Here is a 15,964-nt window from a genome sequence, read left to right on the forward strand (position 1 = left end):
GGCGGTCGACCGTGCTTCCCGAGCATATTCCAGAGTAGCTGTCTGCAGGGAAAGTGGGATTGCCACCCAACGACGCCGGATACAACCGAAAAAAGTGCTACACACGCGGAGTCCCCCACTACACTGCCTTAAAGCGACCGCTCATCACTATCGTGTGAGTAACCTTGCGGCCGCGGCGACGAGTCTTGCCCAAAGACGCAGCGTGCGTGGAGGCGCTGCCCGAACGCGTGTGGATGCACCCTCCTACCTCGTAAAGCGCCTACAGCTACTATCACCGTGGGACGCTGCCGGCGGGCGGGAAGCCGACACAGCGCGGCGTCACGGGCAGCGGCTGTGCGGTGGTGGTGTAATGGTGAGCATAGTTGCCTTCCAAGCAGTTGATCCGGGTTCGATTCCCGGCCACCGCAACGGGCGCAAATTTTTACGTATGAGTATGTGAGCCACGCGCTGTTAAATTAACGTTTTCTTTCCGTCGTTGCTCCACGCAGGCCATCCTGTAGTATGTCCCGACTTGTCCCGACTTTGCTCGGCTGACGCGAAAGCTGACGCTTGGAATTCGCCCTTATCAAGAGGACAGGCGATATAAACGGCTGTGAGAGGTGAGGTGTAGCGAAGTACCAAAACGACAGGCAAACTGCGAAATTTTCTGCTCCTTCTTCTTAAACAAAAAAATAAAAAAAAGAGACGCAGTCGGTAGGACTCGAACCTACGCTCCCAGAGGGAATCTGATTTCTAGTCAGACGCCTTAACCACTCGGCCACGACTGCTCGCAGCCAAAAAGTTCCCTCGAATCGTGAAAACTCAAACCGTTCTGCGCAGTATGTTGACAGGAAACGAACTCCGTGCACTGATTACGGCAGGGCTACCAGCGCTACGAGACGAGCCATTACGGAAGCGTTAAAATCTTCGCCCGGACAGGGACTCGAACCCTGGACCCTTAGGTTAAAAGCCTAATGCTCTACCGACTGAGCTATCCGGGCTCACACTTGTTGGGGGATGGAGCAGCTGCAGGCAATGTGAATAACTGGAACGCGTAATTGCTGGCTTCTGGCGCAACTGGCGACTTCACCGACTTGCCACTGACGCTGGTAGCAGCCCAACAGCGGACCAGTGCCTCTTCTCCCTTTATCCCGGTGCTGACAGTAATTGCATCTCGTGCCTTTTTTCCCCGATTACGCTCGGTTGAAGCTCCGGAAGGAGGGCGACAAACGAGGGTTGGAGGGCCAAAACATGGAGGGTCGTGTGCGCAAAAACTTCGCTTCCGGTACCGGGAATCGAACCCTGGCCTCCTGGGTGAAAGCCAGGTATCCTAGCCACTAGACCACACCGGATTTGCTCGATAAGTGTCAGATTTACTCCCTCTCCTCTGGCATTTCGTGCTGAATCCGGACTCAGTGGTGTTCTCTGTTTGCGAGCATATTTGCGCCTACAGACTGGCATGGCGCACAGCTCGAAACTGACTATTCATTGCTGTTTGCATCATATTTTACTCATAACAGGGGAGGAGAAAGGTCAAAGCTGTACCTTGCCATAGCTGGATGTAAACATTTTGACGCTGAGGCGTGGACTCCTTGTGGATAACAAACGACAATTCAGTTCGTTCCCTAGCAACAGCAACGCCGTTAATTCAGCCATGATGTACAGCAAATTATATGCCCCGGGTGAGGATCGAACTCACGACCTTAAGATTATGAGACTTACGCGCTGCCCACTGCGCTACCGAGGCACGTCTGCAACCAACGTCCCAGGAAACTTGGTAAGCCTCGCATATTAGAGACAGACAGTTTGCGCTTTCTCAAGAATCTGTTGTGTTGCTACACGTGCTTTCCCGAATTGCTAGATTAAACTGCTGCCGCGGCTTTTCCAACGGAAAGCAGCACTGCCTGAGGTTACAGTACATCGCCCTTGCGGCACCTGAACACAGCGGCCTGTAGGGCCAGGCTGACGCTAGAGTTCAGAAATAGCACGCGTCCGTCCAAGTACGGTCTCTTGCGTGCTGCGTGTTTGGTTCTTCTCACAGCGAATCCTGCTATACATTTCTGAGGCTGACGCAGCTCAAACGAGCAATCGGCGCGGCAGCATTATAGCGAGAACAGCAAAACGATGCATCGGCCGGGAATCGAACCCGGGCCGCCCGCGTGGTAGGCGAACAACCTGCCGCTTTTTTTGTTGTTGTTCTCATTTTTTTAGTTGCATTTGTTGGGGGCGGTCGACCGTGCTTCCCGAGCATATTCCAGAGTAGCTGTCTGCAGGGAAAGTGGGATTGCCACCCAACGACGCCGGATACAACCGAAAAAAGTGCTACACACGCGGAGTCCCCCACTACACTGCCTTAAAGCGACCGCTCATCACTATCGTGTGAGTAACCTTGCGGCCGCGGCGACGAGTCTTGCCCAAAGACGCAGCGTGCGTGGAGGCGCTGCCCGAACGCGTGTGGATGCACCCTCCTACCTCGTAAAGCGCCTACAGCTACTATCACCGTGGGCCGCTGCCGGCGGGCGGGAAGCCGACACAGCGCGGCGTCACGGGCAGCGGCTGTGCGGTGGTGGTGTAATGGTGAGCATAGTTGCCTTCCAAGCAGTTGATCCGGGTTCGATTCCCGGCCACCGCAACGGGCGCAAATTTTTACGTATGAGTATGTGAGCCACGTGCTGTTAAATTAACGTTTTCTTTCCGTCGTTGCTCCACGCAGGCCATCCTGTAGTATGTCCCGACTTGTCCCGACTTTGCTCGGCTGACGCGAAAGCTGACGCTTGGAATTCGCCCTTATCAAGAGGACAGGCGATATAAACGGCTGTGAGAGGTGAGGTGTAGCGAAGTACCAAAACGACAGGCAAACTGCGAAATTTTCTGCTCCTTCTTCTTAAACAAAAAAATAAAAAAAAGAGACGCAGTCGGTAGGACTCGAACCTACGCTCCCAGAGGGAATCTGATTTCTAGTCAGACGCCTTAACCACTCGGCCACGACTGCTCGCAGCCAAAAAGTTCCCTCGAATCGTGAAAACTCAAACCGTTCTGCGCAGTATGTTGACAGGAAACGAACTCCGTGCACTGATTACGGCAGGGCTACCAGCGCTACGAGACGAGCCATTACGGAAGCGTTAAAATCTTCGCCCGGACAGGGACTCGAACCCTGGACCCTTAGGTTAAAAGCCTAATGCTCTACCGACTGAGCTATCCGGGCTCACACTTGTTGGGGGATGGAGCAGCTGCAGGCAATGTGAATAACTGGAACGCGTAATTGCTGGCTTCTGGCGCAACTGGCGACTTCACCGACTTGCCACTGACGCTGGTAGCAGCCCAACAGCGGACCAGTGCCTCTTCTCCCTTTATCCCGGTGCTGACAGTAATTGCATCTCGTGCCTTTTTTCCCCGATTACGCTCGGTTGAAGCTCCGGAAGGAGGGCGACAAACGAGGGTTGGAGGGCCAAAACATGGAGGGTCGTGTGCGCAAAAACTTCGCTTCCGGTACCGGGAATCGAACCCTGGCCTCCTGGGTGAAAGCCAGGTATCCTAGCCACTAGACCACACCGGATTTGCTCGATAAGTGTCAGATTTACTCCCTCTCCTCTGGCATTTCGTGCTGAATCCGGACTCAGTGGTGTTCTCTGTTTGCGAGCATATTTGCGCCTACAGACTGGCATGGCGCACAGCTCGAAACTGACTATTCATTGCTGTTTGCATCATATTTTACTCATAACAGGGGAGGAGAAAGGTCAAAGCTGTACCTTGCCATAGCTGGATGTAAACATTTTGACGCTGAGGCGTGGACTCCTTGTGGATAACAAACGACAATTCAGTTCGTTCCCTAGCAACAGCAACGCCGTTAATTCAGCCATGATGTACAGCAAATTATATGCCCCGGGTGAGGATCGAACTCACGACCTTAAGATTATGAGACTTACGCGCTGCCCACTGCGCTACCGAGGCACGTCTGCAACCAACGTCCCAGGAAACTTGGTAAGCCTCGCATATTAGAGATAGACAGTTTGCGCTTTCTCAAGAATCTGTTGTGTTGCTACACGTGCTTTCCCGAATTGCTAGATTAAACTGCTGCCGCGGCTTTTCCAACGGAAAGCAGCACTGCCTGAGGTTACAGTACATCGCCCTTGCGGCACCTGAACACAGCGGCCTGTAGGGCCAGGCTGACGCTAGAGTTCAGAAATAGCACGCGTCCGTCCAAGTACGGTCTCTTGCGTGCTGCGTGTTTGGTTCTTCTCACAGCGAATCCTGCTATACATTTCTGAGGCTGACGCAGCTCAAACGAGCAATCGGCGCGGCAGCATTATAGCGAGAACAGCAAAACGATGCATCGGCCGGGAATCGAACCCGGGCCGCCCGCGTGGTAGGCGAACAACCTGCCGCTTTTTTTGTTGTTGTTCTCATTTTTTTAGTTGCATTTGTTGGGGGCGGTCGACCGTGCTTCCCGAGCATATTCCAGAGTAGCTGTCTGCAGGGAAAGTGGGATTGCCACCCAACGACGCCGGATACAACCGAAAAAAGTGCTACACACGCGGAGTCCCCCACTACACTGCCTTAAAGCGACCGCTCATCACTATCGTGTGAGTAACCTTGCGGCCGCGGCGACGAGTCTTGCCCAAAGACGCAGCGTGCGTGGAGGCGCTGCCCGAACGCGTGTGGATGCACCCTCCTACCTCGTAAAGCGCCTACAGCTACTATCACCGTGGGCCGCTGCCGGCGGGCGGGAAGCCGACACAGCGCGGCGTCACGGGCAGCGGCTGTGCGGTGGTGGTGTAATGGTGAGCATAGTTGCCTTCCAAGCAGTTGATCCGGGTTCGATTCCCGGCCACCGCAACGGGCGCAAATTTTTACGTATGAGTATGTGAGCCACGTGCTGTTAAATTAACGTTTTCTTTCCGTCGTTGCTCCACGCAGGCCATCCTGTAGTATGTCCCGACTTGTCCCGACTTTGCTCGGCTGACGCGAAAGCTGACGCTTGGAATTCGCCCTTATCAAGAGGACAGGCGATATAAACGGCTGTGAGAGGTGAGGTGTAGCGAAGTACCAAAACGACAGGCAAACTGCGAAATTTTCTGCTCCTTCTTCTTAAACAAAAAAATAAAAAAAAGAGACGCAGTCGGTAGGACTCGAACCTACGCTCCCAGAGGGAATCTGATTTCTAGTCAGACGCCTTAACCACTCGGCCACGACTGCTCGCAGCCAAAAAGTTCCCTCGAATCGTGAAAACTCAAACCGTTCTGCGCAGTATGTTGACAGGAAACGAACTCCGTGCACTGATTACGGCAGGGCTACCAGCGCTACGAGACGAGCCATTACGGAAGCGTTAAAATCTTCGCCCGGACAGGGACTCGAACCCTGGACCCTTAGGTTAAAAGCCTAATGCTCTACCGACTGAGCTATCCGGGCTCACACTTGTTGGGGGATGGAGCAGCTGCAGGCAATGTGAATAACTGGAACGCGTAATTGCTGGCTTCTGGCGCAACTGGCGACTTCACCGACTTGCCACTGACGCTGGTAGCAGCCCAACAGCGGACCAGTGCCTCTTCTCCCTTTATCCCGGTGCTGACAGTAATTGCATCTCGTGCCTTTTTTCCCCGATTACGCTCGGTTGAAGCTCCGGAAGGAGGGCGACAAACGAGGGTTGGAGGGCCAAAACATGGAGGGTCGTGTGCGCAAAAACTTCGCTTCCGGTACCGGGAATCGAACCCTGGCCTCCTGGGTGAAAGCCAGGTATCCTAGCCACTAGACCACACCGGATTTGCTCGATAAGTGTCAGATTTACTCCCTCTCCTCTGGCATTTCGTGCTGAATCCGGACTCAGTGGTGTTCTCTGTTTGCGAGCATATTTGCGCCTACAGACTGGCATGGCGCACAGCTCGAAACTGACTATTCATTGCTGTTTGCATCATATTTTACTCATAACAGGGGAGGAGAAAGGTCAAAGCTGTACCTTGCCATAGCTGGATGTAAACATTTTGACGCTGAGGCGTGGACTCCTTGTGGATAACAAACGACAATTCAGTTCGTTCCCTAGCAACAGCAACGCCGTTAATTCAGCCATGATGTACAGCAAATTATATGCCCCGGGTGAGGATCGAACTCACGACCTTAAGATTATGAGACTTACGCGCTGCCCACTGCGCTACCGAGGCACGTCTGCAACCAACGTCCCAGGAAACTTGGTAAGCCTCGCATATTAGAGATAGACAGTTTGCGCTTTCTCAAGAATCTGTTGTGTTGCTACACGTGCTTTCCCGAATTGCTAGATTAAACTGCTGCCGCGGCTTTTCCAACGGAAAGCAGCACTGCCTGAGGTTACAGTACATCGCCCTTGCGGCACCTGAACACAGCGGCCTGTAGGGCCAGGCTGACGCTAGAGTTCAGAAATAGCACGCGTCCGTCCAAGTACGGTCTCTTGCGTGCTGCGTGTTTGGTTCTTCTCACAGCGAATCCTGCTATACATTTCTGAGGCTGACGCAGCTCAAACGAGCAATCGGCGCGGCAGCATTATAGCGAGAACAGCAAAACGATGCATCGGCCGGGAATCGAACCCGGGCCGCCCGCGTGGTAGGCGAACAACCTGCCGCTTTTTTTGTTGTTGTTCTCATTTTTTTAGTTGCATTTGTTGGGGGCGGTCGACCGTGCTTCCCGAGCATATTCCAGAGTAGCTGTCTGCAGGGAAAGTGGGATTGCCACCCAACGACGCCGGATACAACCGAAAAAAGTGCTACACACGCGGAGTCCCCCACTACACTGCCTTAAAGCGACCGCTCATCACTATCGTGTGAGTAACCTTGCGGCCGCGGCGACGAGTCTTGCCCAAAGACGCAGCGTGCGTGGAGGCGCTGCCCGAACGCGTGTGGATGCACCCTCCTACCTCGTAAAGCGCCTACAGCTACTATCACCGTGGGCCGCTGCCGGCGGGCGGGAAGCCGACACAGCGCGGCGTCACGGGCAGCGGCTGTGCGGTGGTGGTGTAATGGTGAGCATAGTTGCCTTCCAAGCAGTTGATCCGGGTTCGATTCCCGGCCACCGCAACGGGCGCAAATTTTTACGTATGAGTATGTGAGCCACGTGCTGTTAAATTAACGTTTTCTTTCCGTCGTTGCTCCACGCAGGCCATCCTGTAGTATGTCCCGACTTGTCCCGACTTTGCTCGGCTGACGCGAAAGCTGACGCTTGGAATTCGCCCTTATCAAGAGGACAGGCGATATAAACGGCTGTGAGAGGTGAGGTGTAGCGAAGTACCAAAACGACAGGCAAACTGCGAAATTTTCTGCTCCTTCTTCTTAAACAAAAAAATAAAAAAAAGAGACGCAGTCGGTAGGACTCGAACCTACGCTCCCAGAGGGAATCTGATTTCTAGTCAGACGCCTTAACCACTCGGCCACGACTGCTCGCAGCCAAAAAGTTCCCTCGAATCGTGAAAACTCAAACCGTTCTGCGCAGTATGTTGACAGGAAACGAACTCCGTGCACTGATTACGGCAGGGCTACCAGCGCTACGAGACGAGCCATTACGGAAGCGTTAAAATCTTCGCCCGGACAGGGACTCGAACCCTGGACCCTTAGGTTAAAAGCCTAATGCTCTACCGACTGAGCTATCCGGGCTCACACTTGTTGGGGGATGGAGCAGCTGCAGGCAATGTGAATAACTGGAACGCGTAATTGCTGGCTTCTGGCGCAACTGGCGACTTCACCGACTTGCCACTGACGCTGGTAGCAGCCCAACAGCGGACCAGTGCCTCTTCTCCCTTTATCCCGGTGCTGACAGTAATTGCATCTCGTGCCTTTTTTCCCCGATTACGCTCGGTTGAAGCTCCGGAAGGAGGGCGACAAACGAGGGTTGGAGGGCCAAAACATGGAGGGTCGTGTGCGCAAAAACTTCGCTTCCGGTACCGGGAATCGAACCCTGGCCTCCTGGGTGAAAGCCAGGTATCCTAGCCACTAGACCACACCGGATTTGCTCGATAAGTGTCAGATTTACTCCCTCTCCTCTGGCATTTCGTGCTGAATCCGGACTCAGTGGTGTTCTCTGTTTGCGAGCATATTTGCGCCTACAGACTGGCATGGCGCACAGCTCGAAACTGACTATTCATTGCTGTTTGCATCATATTTTACTCATAACAGGGGAGGAGAAAGGTCAAAGCTGTACCTTGCCATAGCTGGATGTAAACATTTTGACGCTGAGGCGTGGACTCCTTGTGGATAACAAACGACAATTCAGTTCGTTCCCTAGCAACAGCAACGCCGTTAATTCAGCCATGATGTACAGCAAATTATATGCCCCGGGTGAGGATCGAACTCACGACCTTAAGATTATGAGACTTACGCGCTGCCCACTGCGCTACCGAGGCACGTCTGCAACCAACGTCCCAGGAAACTTGGTAAGCCTCGCATATTAGAGATAGACAGTTTGCGCTTTCTCAAGAATCTGTTGTGTTGCTACACGTGCTTTCCCGAATTGCTAGATTAAACTGCTGCCGCGGCTTTTCCAACGGAAAGCAGCACTGCCTGAGGTTACAGTACATCGCCCTTGCGGCACCTGAACACAGCGGCCTGTAGGGCCAGGCTGACGCTAGAGTTCAGAAATAGCACGCGTCCGTCCAAGTACGGTCTCTTGCGTGCTGCGTGTTTGGTTCTTCTCACAGCGAATCCTGCTATACATTTCTGAGGCTGACGCAGCTCAAACGAGCAATCGGCGCGGCAGCATTATAGCGAGAACAGCAAAACGATGCATCGGCCGGGAATCGAACCCGGGCCGCCCGCGTGGTAGGCGAACAACCTGCCGCTTTTTTTGTTGTTGTTCTCATTTTTTTAGTTGCATTTGTTGGGGGCGGTCGACCGTGCTTCCCGAGCATATTCCAGAGTAGCTGTCTGCAGGGAAAGTGGGATTGCCACCCAACGACGCCGGATACAACCGAAAAAAGTGCTACACACGCGGAGTCCCCCACTACACTGCCTTAAAGCGACCGCTCATCACTATCGTGTGAGTAACCTTGCGGCCGCGGCGACGAGTCTTGCCCAAAGACGCAGCGTGCGTGGAGGCGCTGCCCGAACGCGTGTGGATGCACCCTCCTACCTCGTAAAGCGCCTACAGCTACTATCACCGTGGGCCGCTGCCGGCGGGCGGGAAGCCGACACAGCGCGGCGTCACGGGCAGCGGCTGTGCGGTGGTGGTGTAATGGTGAGCATAGTTGCCTTCCAAGCAGTTGATCCGGGTTCGATTCCCGGCCACCGCAACGGGCGCAAATTTTTACGTATGAGTATGTGAGCCACGTGCTGTTAAATTAACGTTTTCTTTCCGTCGTTGCTCCACGCAGGCCATCCTGTAGTATGTCCCGACTTGTCCCGACTTTGCTCGGCTGACGCGAAAGCTGACGCTTGGAATTCGCCCTTATCAAGAGGACAGGCGATATAAACGGCTGTGAGAGGTGAGGTGTAGCGAAGTACCAAAACGACAGGCAAACTGCGAAATTTTCTGCTCCTTCTTCTTAAACAAAAAAATAAAAAAAAGAGACGCAGTCGGTAGGACTCGAACCTACGCTCCCAGAGGGAATCTGATTTCTAGTCAGACGCCTTAACCACTCGGCCACGACTGCTCGCAGCCAAAAAGTTCCCTCGAATCGTGAAAACTCAAACCGTTCTGCGCAGTATGTTGACAGGAAACGAACTCCGTGCACTGATTACGGCAGGGCTACCAGCGCTACGAGACGAGCCATTACGGAAGCGTTAAAATCTTCGCCCGGACAGGGACTCGAACCCTGGACCCTTAGGTTAAAAGCCTAATGCTCTACCGACTGAGCTATCCGGGCTCACACTTGTTGGGGGATGGAGCAGCTGCAGGCAATGTGAATAACTGGAACGCGTAATTGCTGGCTTCTGGCGCAACTGGCGACTTCACCGACTTGCCACTGACGCTGGTAGCAGCCCAACAGCGGACCAGTGCCTCTTCTCCCTTTATCCCGGTGCTGACAGTAATTGCATCTCGTGCCTTTTTTCCCCGATTACGCTCGGTTGAAGCTCCGGAAGGAGGGCGACAAACGAGGGTTGGAGGGCCAAAACATGGAGGGTCGTGTGCGCAAAAACTTCGCTTCCGGTACCGGGAATCGAACCCTGGCCTCCTGGGTGAAAGCCAGGTATCCTAGCCACTAGACCACACCGGATTTGCTCGATAAGTGTCAGATTTACTCCCTCTCCTCTGGCATTTCGTGCTGAATCCGGACTCAGTTGTGTTCTCTGTTTGCGAGCATATTTGCGCCTACAGACTGGCATGGCGCACAGCTCGAAACTGACTATTCATTGCTGTTTGCATCATATTTTACTCATAACAGGGGAGGAGAAAGGTCAAAGCTGTACCTTGCCATAGCTGGATGTAAACATTTTGACGCTGAGGCGTGGACTCCTTGTGGATAACAAACGACAATTCAGTTCGTTCCCTAGCAACAGCAACGCCGTTAATTCAGCCATGATGTACAGCAAATTATATGCCCCGGGTGAGGATCGAACACACGACCTTAAGATTATGAGACTTACGCGCTGCCCACTGCGCTACCGAGGCACGTCTGCAACCAACGTCCCAGGAAACTTGGTAAGCCTCGCATATTAGAGATAGACAGTTTGCGCTTTCTCAAGAATCTGTTGTGTTGCTACACGTGCTTTCCCGAATTGCTAGATTAAACTGCTGCCGCGGCTTTTCCAACGGAAAGCAGCACTGCCTGAGGTTACAGTACATCGCCCTTGCGGCACCTGAACACAGCGGCCTGTAGGGCCAGGCTGACGCTAGAGTTCAGAAATAGCACGCGTCCGTCCAAGTACGGTCTCTTGCGTGCTGCGTGTTTGGTTCTTCTCACAGCGAATCCTGCTATACATTTCTGAGGCTGACGCAGCTCAAACGAGCAATCGGCGCGGCAGCATTATAGCGAGAACAGCAAAACGATGCATCGGCCGGGAATCGAACCCGGGCCGCCCGCGTGGTAGGCGAACAACCTGCCGCTTTTTTTGTTGTTGTTCTCATTTTTTTAGTTGCATTTGTTGGGGGCGGTCGACCGTGCTTCCCGAGCATATTCCAGAGTAGCTGTCTGCAGGGAAAGTGGGATTGCCACCCAACGACGCCGGATACAACCGAAAAAAGTGCTACACACGCGGAGTCCCCCACTACACTGCCTTAAAGCGACCGCTCATCACTATCGTGTGAGTAACCTTGCGGCCGCGGCGACGAGTCTTGCCCAAAGACGCAGCGTGCGTGGAGGCGCTGCCCGAACGCGTGTGGATGCACCCTCCTACCTCGTAAAGCGCCTACAGCTACTATCACCGTGGGCCGCTGCCGGCGGGCGGGAAGCCGACACAGCGCGGCGTCACGGGCAGCGGCTGTGCGGTGGTGGTGTAATGGTGAGCATAGTTGCCTTCCAAGCAGTTGATCCGGGTTCGATTCCCGGCCACCGCAACGGGCGCAAATTTTTACGTATGAGTATGTGAGCCACGTGCTGTTAAATTAACGTTTTCTTTCCGTCGTTGCTCCACGCAGGCCATCCTGTAGTATGTCCCGACTTGTCCCGACTTTGCTCGGCTGACGCGAAAGCTGACGCTTGGAATTCGCCCTTATCAAGAGGACAGGCGATATAAACGGCTGTGAGAGGTGAGGTGTAGCGAAGTACCAAAACGACAGGCAAACTGCGAAATTTTCTGCTCCTTCTTCTTAAACAAAAAAATAAAAAAAAGAGACGCAGTCGGTAGGACTCGAACCTACGCTCCCAGAGGGAATCTGATTTCTAGTCAGACGCCTTAACCACTCGGCCACGACTGCTCGCAGCCAAAAAGTTCCCTCGAATCGTGAAAACTCAAACCGTTCTGCGCAGTATGTTGACAGGAGACGAACTCCGTGCACTGATTACGGCAGGGCTACCAGCGCTACGAGACGAGCCATTACGGAAGCGTTAAAATCTTCGCCTGGACAGGGACTCGAACCCTGGACCCTTAGGTTAAAAGCCTAATGCTCTACCGACTGAGCTATCCGGGCTCACACTTGTTGGGGGATGGAGCAGCTGCAGGCAATGTGAATAACTGGAACGCGTAATTGCTGGCTTCTGGCGCAACTGGCGACTTCACCGACTTGCCACTGACGCTGGTAGCAGCCCAACAGCGGACCAGTGCCTCTTCTCCCTTTATCCCGGTGCTGACAGTAATTGCATCTCGTGCCTTTTTTCCCCGATTACGCTCGGTTGAAGCTCCGGAAGGAGGGCGACAAACGAGGGTTGGAGGGCCAAAACATGGAGGGTCGTGTGCGCAAAAACTTCGCTTCCGGTACCGGGAATCGAACCCTGGCCTCCTGGGTGAAAGCCAGGTATCCTAGCCACTAGACCACACCGGATTTGCTCGATAAGTGTCAGATTTACTCCCTCTCCTCTGGCATTTCGTGCTGAATCCGGACTCAGTGGTGTTCTCTGTTTGCGAGCATATTTGCGCCTACAGACTGGCATGGCGCACAGCTCGAAACTGACTATTCATTGCTGTTTGCATCATATTTTACTCATAACAGGGGAGGAGAAAGGTCAAAGCTGTACCTTGCCATAGCTGGATGTAAACATTTTGACGCTGAGGCGTGGACTCCTTGTGGATAACAAACGACAATTCAGTTCGTTCCCTAGCAACAGCAACGCCGTTAATTCAGCCATGATGTACAGCAAATTATATGCCCCGGGTGAGGATCGAACTCACGACCTTAAGATTATGAGACTTACGCGCTGCCCACTGCGCTACCGAGGCACGTCTGCAACCAACGTCCCAGGAAACTTGGTAAGCCTCGCATATTAGAGATAGACAGTTTGCGCTTTCTCAAGAATCTGTTGTGTTGCTACACGTGCTTTCCCGAATTGCTAGATTAAACTGCTGCCGCGGCTTTTCCAACGGAAAGCAGCACTGCCTGAGGTTACAGTACATCGCCCTTGCGGCACCTGAACACAGCGGCCTGTAGGGCCAGGCTGACGCTAGAGTTCAGAAATAGCACGCGTCCGTCCAAGTACGGTCTCTTGCGTGCTGCGTGTTTGGTTCTTCTCACAGCGAATCCTGCTATACATTTCTGAGGCTGACGCAGCTCAAACGAGCAATCGGCGCGGCAGCATTATAGCGAGAACAGCAAAACGATGCATCGGCCGGGAATCGAACCCGGGCCGCCCGCGTGGTAGGCGAACAACCTGCCGCTTTTTTTGTTGTTGTTCTCATTTTTTTAGTTGCATTTGTTGGGGGCGGTCGACCGTGCTTCCCGAGCATATTCCAGAGTAGCTGTCTGCAGGGAAAGTGGGATTGCCACCCAACGACGCCGGATACAACCGAAAAAAGTGCTACACACGCGGAGTCCCCCACTACACTGCCTTAAAGCGACCGCTCATCACTATCGTGTGAGTAACCTTGCGGCCGCGGCGACGAGTCTTGCCCAAAGACGCAGCGTGCGTGGAGGCGCTGCCCGAACGCGTGTGGATGCACCCTCCTACCTCGTAAAGCGCCTACAGCTACTATCACCGTGGGCCGCTGCCGGCGGGCGGGAAGCCGACACAGCGCGGCGTCACGGGCAGCGGCTGTGCGGTGGTGGTGTAATGGTGAGCATAGTTGCCTTCCAAGCAGTTGATCCGGGTTCGATTCCCGGCCACCGCAACGGGCGCAAATTTTTACGTATGAGTATGTGAGCCACGTGCTGTTAAATTAACGTTTTCTTTCCGTCGTTGCTCCACGCAGGCCATCCTGTAGTATGTCCCGACTTGTCCCGACTTTGCTCGGCTGACGCGAAAGCTGACGCTTGGAATTCGCCCTTATCAAGAGGACAGGCGATATAAACGGCTGTGAGAGGTGAGGTGTAGCGAAGTACCAAAACGACAGGCAAACTGCGAAATTTTCTGCTCCTTCTTCTTAAACAAAAAAATAAAAAAAAGAGACGCAGTCGGTAGGACTCGAACCTACGCTCCCAGAGGGAATCTGATTTCTAGTCAGACGCCTTAACCACTCGGCCACGACTGCTCGCAGCCAAAAAGTTCCCTCGAATCGTGAAAACTCAAACCGTTCTGCGCAGTATGTTGACAGGAGACGAACTCCGTGCACTGATTACGGCAGGGCTACCAGCGCTACGAGACGAGCCATTACGGAAGCGTTAAAATCTTCGCCTGGACAGGGACTCGAACCCTGGACCCTTAGGTTAAAAGCCTAATGCTCTACCGACTGAGCTATCCGGGCTCACACTTGTTGGGGGATGGAGCAGCTGCAGGCAATGTGAATAACTGGAACGCGTAATTGCTGGCTTCTGGCGCAACTGGCGACTTCACCGACTTGCCACTGACGCTGGTAGCAGCCCAACAGCGGACCAGTGCCTCTTCTCCCTTTATCCCGGTGCTGACAGTAATTGCATCTCGTGCCTTTTTTCCCCGATTACGCTCGGTTGAAGCTCCGGAAGGAGGGCGACAAACGAGGGTTGGAGGGCCAAAACATGGAGGGTCGTGTGCGCAAAAACTTCGCTTCCGGTACCGGGAATCGAACCCTGGCCTCCTGGGTGAAAGCCAGGTATCCTAGCCACTAGACCACACCGGATTTGCTCGATAAGTGTCAGATTTACTCCCTCTCCTCTGGCATTTCGTGCTGAATCCGGACTCAGTGGTGTTCTCTGTTTGCGAGCATATTTGCGCCTACAGACTGGCATGGCGCACAGCTCGAAACTGACTATTCATTGCTGTTTGCATCATATTTTACTCATAACAGGGGAGGAGAAAGGTCAAAGCTGTACCTTGCCATAGCTGGATGTAAACATTTTGACGCTGAGGCGTGGACTCCTTGTGGATAACAAACGACAATTCAGTTCGTTCCCTAGCAACAGCAACGCCGTTAATTCAGCCATGATGTACAGCAAATTATATGCCCCGGGTGAGGATCGAACTCACGACCTTAAGATTATGAGACTTACGCGCTGCCCACTGCGCTACCGAGGCACGTCTGCAACCAACGTCCCAGGAAACTTGGTAAGCCTCGCATATTAGAGATAGACAGTTTGCGCTTTCTCAAGAATCTGTTGTGTTGCTACACGTGCTTTCCCGAATTGCTAGATTAAACTGCTGCCGCGGCTTTTCCAACGGAAAGCAGCACTGCCTGAGGTTACAGTACATCGCCCTTGCGGCACCTGAACACAGCGGCCTGTAGGGCCAGGCTGACGCTAGAGTTCAGAAATAGCACGCGTCCGTCCAAGTACGGTCTCTTGCGTGCTGCGTGTTTGGTTCTTCTCACAGCGAATCCTGCTATACATTTCTGAGGCTGACGCAGCTCAAACGAGCAATCGGCGCGGCAGCATTATAGCGAGAACAGCAAAACGATGCATCGGCCGGGAATCGAACCCGGGCCGCCCGCGTGGTAGGCGAACAACCTGCCGCTTTTTTTGTTGTTGTTCTCATTTTTTTAGTTGCATTTGTTGGGGGCGGTCGACCGTGCTTCCCGAGCATATTCCAGAGTAGCTGTCTGCAGGGAAAGTGGGATTGCCACCCAACGACGCCGGATACAACCGAAAAAAGTGCTACACACGCGGAGTCCCCCACTACACTGCCTTAAAGCGACCGCTCATCACTATCGTGTGAGTAACCTTGCGGCCGCGGCGACGAGTCTTGCCCAAAGACGCAGCGTGCGTGGAGGCGCTGCCCGAACGCGTGTGGATGCACCCTCCTACCTCGTAAAGCGCCTACAGCTACTATCACCGTGGGCCGCTGCCGGCGGGCGGGAAGCCGACACAGCGCGGCGTCACGGGCAGCGGCTGTGCGGTGGTGGTGTAATGGTGAGCATAGTTGCCTTCCAAGCAGTTGATCCGGGTTCGATTCCCGGCCACCGCAACGGGCGCAAATTTTTACGTATGAGTATGTGAGCCACGTGCTGTTAAATTAACGTTTTCTTTCCGTCGTTGCTCCACGCAGGCCATCCTGTAGTATGTCCCGACTTGTCCCGACTTTGCTCGGCTGACG

At 53.7% G+C, this 15,964-nt stretch overlaps 36 non-coding genes across 36 annotated transcripts; 8 read left to right on the forward strand and 28 right to left on the reverse strand.

The window, feature by feature from the left end:
• The first annotated feature begins 335 nt into the window (after nucleotides 1–335).
• Trnag-ucc (transfer RNA glycine (anticodon UCC)) lies at nucleotides 336–407 on the forward strand. The gene has a single exon. It is a non-coding gene; the product is annotated as a tRNA-Gly (tRNA).
• Nucleotides 408–685: 278 nt separating this feature from the next.
• Trnas-aga (transfer RNA serine (anticodon AGA)) lies at nucleotides 686–767 on the reverse strand. Its single transcript has one exon. It is a non-coding gene; the product is annotated as a tRNA-Ser (tRNA).
• Nucleotides 768–907: 140 nt separating this feature from the next.
• Nucleotides 908–980, reverse strand: Trnak-uuu (transfer RNA lysine (anticodon UUU)). Its single transcript has one exon. It is a non-coding gene; the product is annotated as a tRNA-Lys (tRNA).
• A 279-nt stretch (nucleotides 981–1,259) lies between these two features.
• Nucleotides 1,260–1,331, reverse strand: Trnae-uuc (transfer RNA glutamic acid (anticodon UUC)). The gene has a single exon. It is a non-coding gene; the product is annotated as a tRNA-Glu (tRNA).
• A 322-nt stretch (nucleotides 1,332–1,653) lies between these two features.
• On the reverse strand, nucleotides 1,654–1,726 carry Trnam-cau (transfer RNA methionine (anticodon CAU)). Its single transcript has one exon. It is a non-coding gene; the product is annotated as a tRNA-Met (tRNA).
• An 813-nt stretch (nucleotides 1,727–2,539) lies between these two features.
• Nucleotides 2,540–2,611, forward strand: Trnag-ucc (transfer RNA glycine (anticodon UCC)). The gene has a single exon. It is a non-coding gene; the product is annotated as a tRNA-Gly (tRNA).
• A 278-nt stretch (nucleotides 2,612–2,889) lies between these two features.
• Trnas-aga (transfer RNA serine (anticodon AGA)) lies at nucleotides 2,890–2,971 on the reverse strand. The gene has a single exon. It is a non-coding gene; the product is annotated as a tRNA-Ser (tRNA).
• A 140-nt stretch (nucleotides 2,972–3,111) lies between these two features.
• Trnak-uuu (transfer RNA lysine (anticodon UUU)) lies at nucleotides 3,112–3,184 on the reverse strand. Its single transcript has one exon. It is a non-coding gene; the product is annotated as a tRNA-Lys (tRNA).
• Nucleotides 3,185–3,463: 279 nt separating this feature from the next.
• On the reverse strand, nucleotides 3,464–3,535 carry Trnae-uuc (transfer RNA glutamic acid (anticodon UUC)). The gene has a single exon. It is a non-coding gene; the product is annotated as a tRNA-Glu (tRNA).
• A 322-nt stretch (nucleotides 3,536–3,857) lies between these two features.
• On the reverse strand, nucleotides 3,858–3,930 carry Trnam-cau (transfer RNA methionine (anticodon CAU)). The gene has a single exon. It is a non-coding gene; the product is annotated as a tRNA-Met (tRNA).
• Nucleotides 3,931–4,743: 813 nt separating this feature from the next.
• Nucleotides 4,744–4,815, forward strand: Trnag-ucc (transfer RNA glycine (anticodon UCC)). The gene has a single exon. It is a non-coding gene; the product is annotated as a tRNA-Gly (tRNA).
• Nucleotides 4,816–5,093: 278 nt separating this feature from the next.
• Trnas-aga (transfer RNA serine (anticodon AGA)) lies at nucleotides 5,094–5,175 on the reverse strand. The gene has a single exon. It is a non-coding gene; the product is annotated as a tRNA-Ser (tRNA).
• Nucleotides 5,176–5,315: 140 nt separating this feature from the next.
• Trnak-uuu (transfer RNA lysine (anticodon UUU)) lies at nucleotides 5,316–5,388 on the reverse strand. The gene has a single exon. It is a non-coding gene; the product is annotated as a tRNA-Lys (tRNA).
• A 279-nt stretch (nucleotides 5,389–5,667) lies between these two features.
• On the reverse strand, nucleotides 5,668–5,739 carry Trnae-uuc (transfer RNA glutamic acid (anticodon UUC)). The gene has a single exon. It is a non-coding gene; the product is annotated as a tRNA-Glu (tRNA).
• A 322-nt stretch (nucleotides 5,740–6,061) lies between these two features.
• Nucleotides 6,062–6,134, reverse strand: Trnam-cau (transfer RNA methionine (anticodon CAU)). The gene has a single exon. It is a non-coding gene; the product is annotated as a tRNA-Met (tRNA).
• Nucleotides 6,135–6,947: 813 nt separating this feature from the next.
• Nucleotides 6,948–7,019, forward strand: Trnag-ucc (transfer RNA glycine (anticodon UCC)). Its single transcript has one exon. It is a non-coding gene; the product is annotated as a tRNA-Gly (tRNA).
• A 278-nt stretch (nucleotides 7,020–7,297) lies between these two features.
• Nucleotides 7,298–7,379, reverse strand: Trnas-aga (transfer RNA serine (anticodon AGA)). The gene has a single exon. It is a non-coding gene; the product is annotated as a tRNA-Ser (tRNA).
• A 140-nt stretch (nucleotides 7,380–7,519) lies between these two features.
• Nucleotides 7,520–7,592, reverse strand: Trnak-uuu (transfer RNA lysine (anticodon UUU)). Its single transcript has one exon. It is a non-coding gene; the product is annotated as a tRNA-Lys (tRNA).
• A 279-nt stretch (nucleotides 7,593–7,871) lies between these two features.
• On the reverse strand, nucleotides 7,872–7,943 carry Trnae-uuc (transfer RNA glutamic acid (anticodon UUC)). Its single transcript has one exon. It is a non-coding gene; the product is annotated as a tRNA-Glu (tRNA).
• Nucleotides 7,944–8,265: 322 nt separating this feature from the next.
• On the reverse strand, nucleotides 8,266–8,338 carry Trnam-cau (transfer RNA methionine (anticodon CAU)). The gene has a single exon. It is a non-coding gene; the product is annotated as a tRNA-Met (tRNA).
• Nucleotides 8,339–9,151: 813 nt separating this feature from the next.
• Nucleotides 9,152–9,223, forward strand: Trnag-ucc (transfer RNA glycine (anticodon UCC)). The gene has a single exon. It is a non-coding gene; the product is annotated as a tRNA-Gly (tRNA).
• A 278-nt stretch (nucleotides 9,224–9,501) lies between these two features.
• Trnas-aga (transfer RNA serine (anticodon AGA)) lies at nucleotides 9,502–9,583 on the reverse strand. Its single transcript has one exon. It is a non-coding gene; the product is annotated as a tRNA-Ser (tRNA).
• A 140-nt stretch (nucleotides 9,584–9,723) lies between these two features.
• Nucleotides 9,724–9,796, reverse strand: Trnak-uuu (transfer RNA lysine (anticodon UUU)). Its single transcript has one exon. It is a non-coding gene; the product is annotated as a tRNA-Lys (tRNA).
• Nucleotides 9,797–10,075: 279 nt separating this feature from the next.
• On the reverse strand, nucleotides 10,076–10,147 carry Trnae-uuc (transfer RNA glutamic acid (anticodon UUC)). The gene has a single exon. It is a non-coding gene; the product is annotated as a tRNA-Glu (tRNA).
• Nucleotides 10,148–10,469: 322 nt separating this feature from the next.
• On the reverse strand, nucleotides 10,470–10,542 carry Trnam-cau (transfer RNA methionine (anticodon CAU)). The gene has a single exon. It is a non-coding gene; the product is annotated as a tRNA-Met (tRNA).
• Nucleotides 10,543–11,355: 813 nt separating this feature from the next.
• On the forward strand, nucleotides 11,356–11,427 carry Trnag-ucc (transfer RNA glycine (anticodon UCC)). The gene has a single exon. It is a non-coding gene; the product is annotated as a tRNA-Gly (tRNA).
• A 278-nt stretch (nucleotides 11,428–11,705) lies between these two features.
• Trnas-aga (transfer RNA serine (anticodon AGA)) lies at nucleotides 11,706–11,787 on the reverse strand. The gene has a single exon. It is a non-coding gene; the product is annotated as a tRNA-Ser (tRNA).
• A 140-nt stretch (nucleotides 11,788–11,927) lies between these two features.
• Trnak-uuu (transfer RNA lysine (anticodon UUU)) lies at nucleotides 11,928–12,000 on the reverse strand. Its single transcript has one exon. It is a non-coding gene; the product is annotated as a tRNA-Lys (tRNA).
• Nucleotides 12,001–12,279: 279 nt separating this feature from the next.
• Trnae-uuc (transfer RNA glutamic acid (anticodon UUC)) lies at nucleotides 12,280–12,351 on the reverse strand. The gene has a single exon. It is a non-coding gene; the product is annotated as a tRNA-Glu (tRNA).
• Nucleotides 12,352–12,673: 322 nt separating this feature from the next.
• Nucleotides 12,674–12,746, reverse strand: Trnam-cau (transfer RNA methionine (anticodon CAU)). Its single transcript has one exon. It is a non-coding gene; the product is annotated as a tRNA-Met (tRNA).
• An 813-nt stretch (nucleotides 12,747–13,559) lies between these two features.
• On the forward strand, nucleotides 13,560–13,631 carry Trnag-ucc (transfer RNA glycine (anticodon UCC)). Its single transcript has one exon. It is a non-coding gene; the product is annotated as a tRNA-Gly (tRNA).
• Nucleotides 13,632–13,909: 278 nt separating this feature from the next.
• Nucleotides 13,910–13,991, reverse strand: Trnas-aga (transfer RNA serine (anticodon AGA)). The gene has a single exon. It is a non-coding gene; the product is annotated as a tRNA-Ser (tRNA).
• Nucleotides 13,992–14,131: 140 nt separating this feature from the next.
• On the reverse strand, nucleotides 14,132–14,204 carry Trnak-uuu (transfer RNA lysine (anticodon UUU)). The gene has a single exon. It is a non-coding gene; the product is annotated as a tRNA-Lys (tRNA).
• A 279-nt stretch (nucleotides 14,205–14,483) lies between these two features.
• Trnae-uuc (transfer RNA glutamic acid (anticodon UUC)) lies at nucleotides 14,484–14,555 on the reverse strand. Its single transcript has one exon. It is a non-coding gene; the product is annotated as a tRNA-Glu (tRNA).
• Nucleotides 14,556–14,877: 322 nt separating this feature from the next.
• Nucleotides 14,878–14,950, reverse strand: Trnam-cau (transfer RNA methionine (anticodon CAU)). The gene has a single exon. It is a non-coding gene; the product is annotated as a tRNA-Met (tRNA).
• Nucleotides 14,951–15,763: 813 nt separating this feature from the next.
• Nucleotides 15,764–15,835, forward strand: Trnag-ucc (transfer RNA glycine (anticodon UCC)). The gene has a single exon. It is a non-coding gene; the product is annotated as a tRNA-Gly (tRNA).
• Nucleotides 15,836–15,964: the final 129 nt, after the last annotated feature.

The sequence above is a fragment of the Schistocerca serialis genome, chromosome 4, assembly GCF_023864345.2.
Source record: "Schistocerca serialis cubense isolate TAMUIC-IGC-003099 chromosome 4, iqSchSeri2.2, whole genome shotgun sequence".
In the NCBI taxonomy this organism is placed as follows: domain Eukaryota; kingdom Metazoa; phylum Arthropoda; class Insecta; order Orthoptera; family Acrididae; genus Schistocerca; species Schistocerca serialis.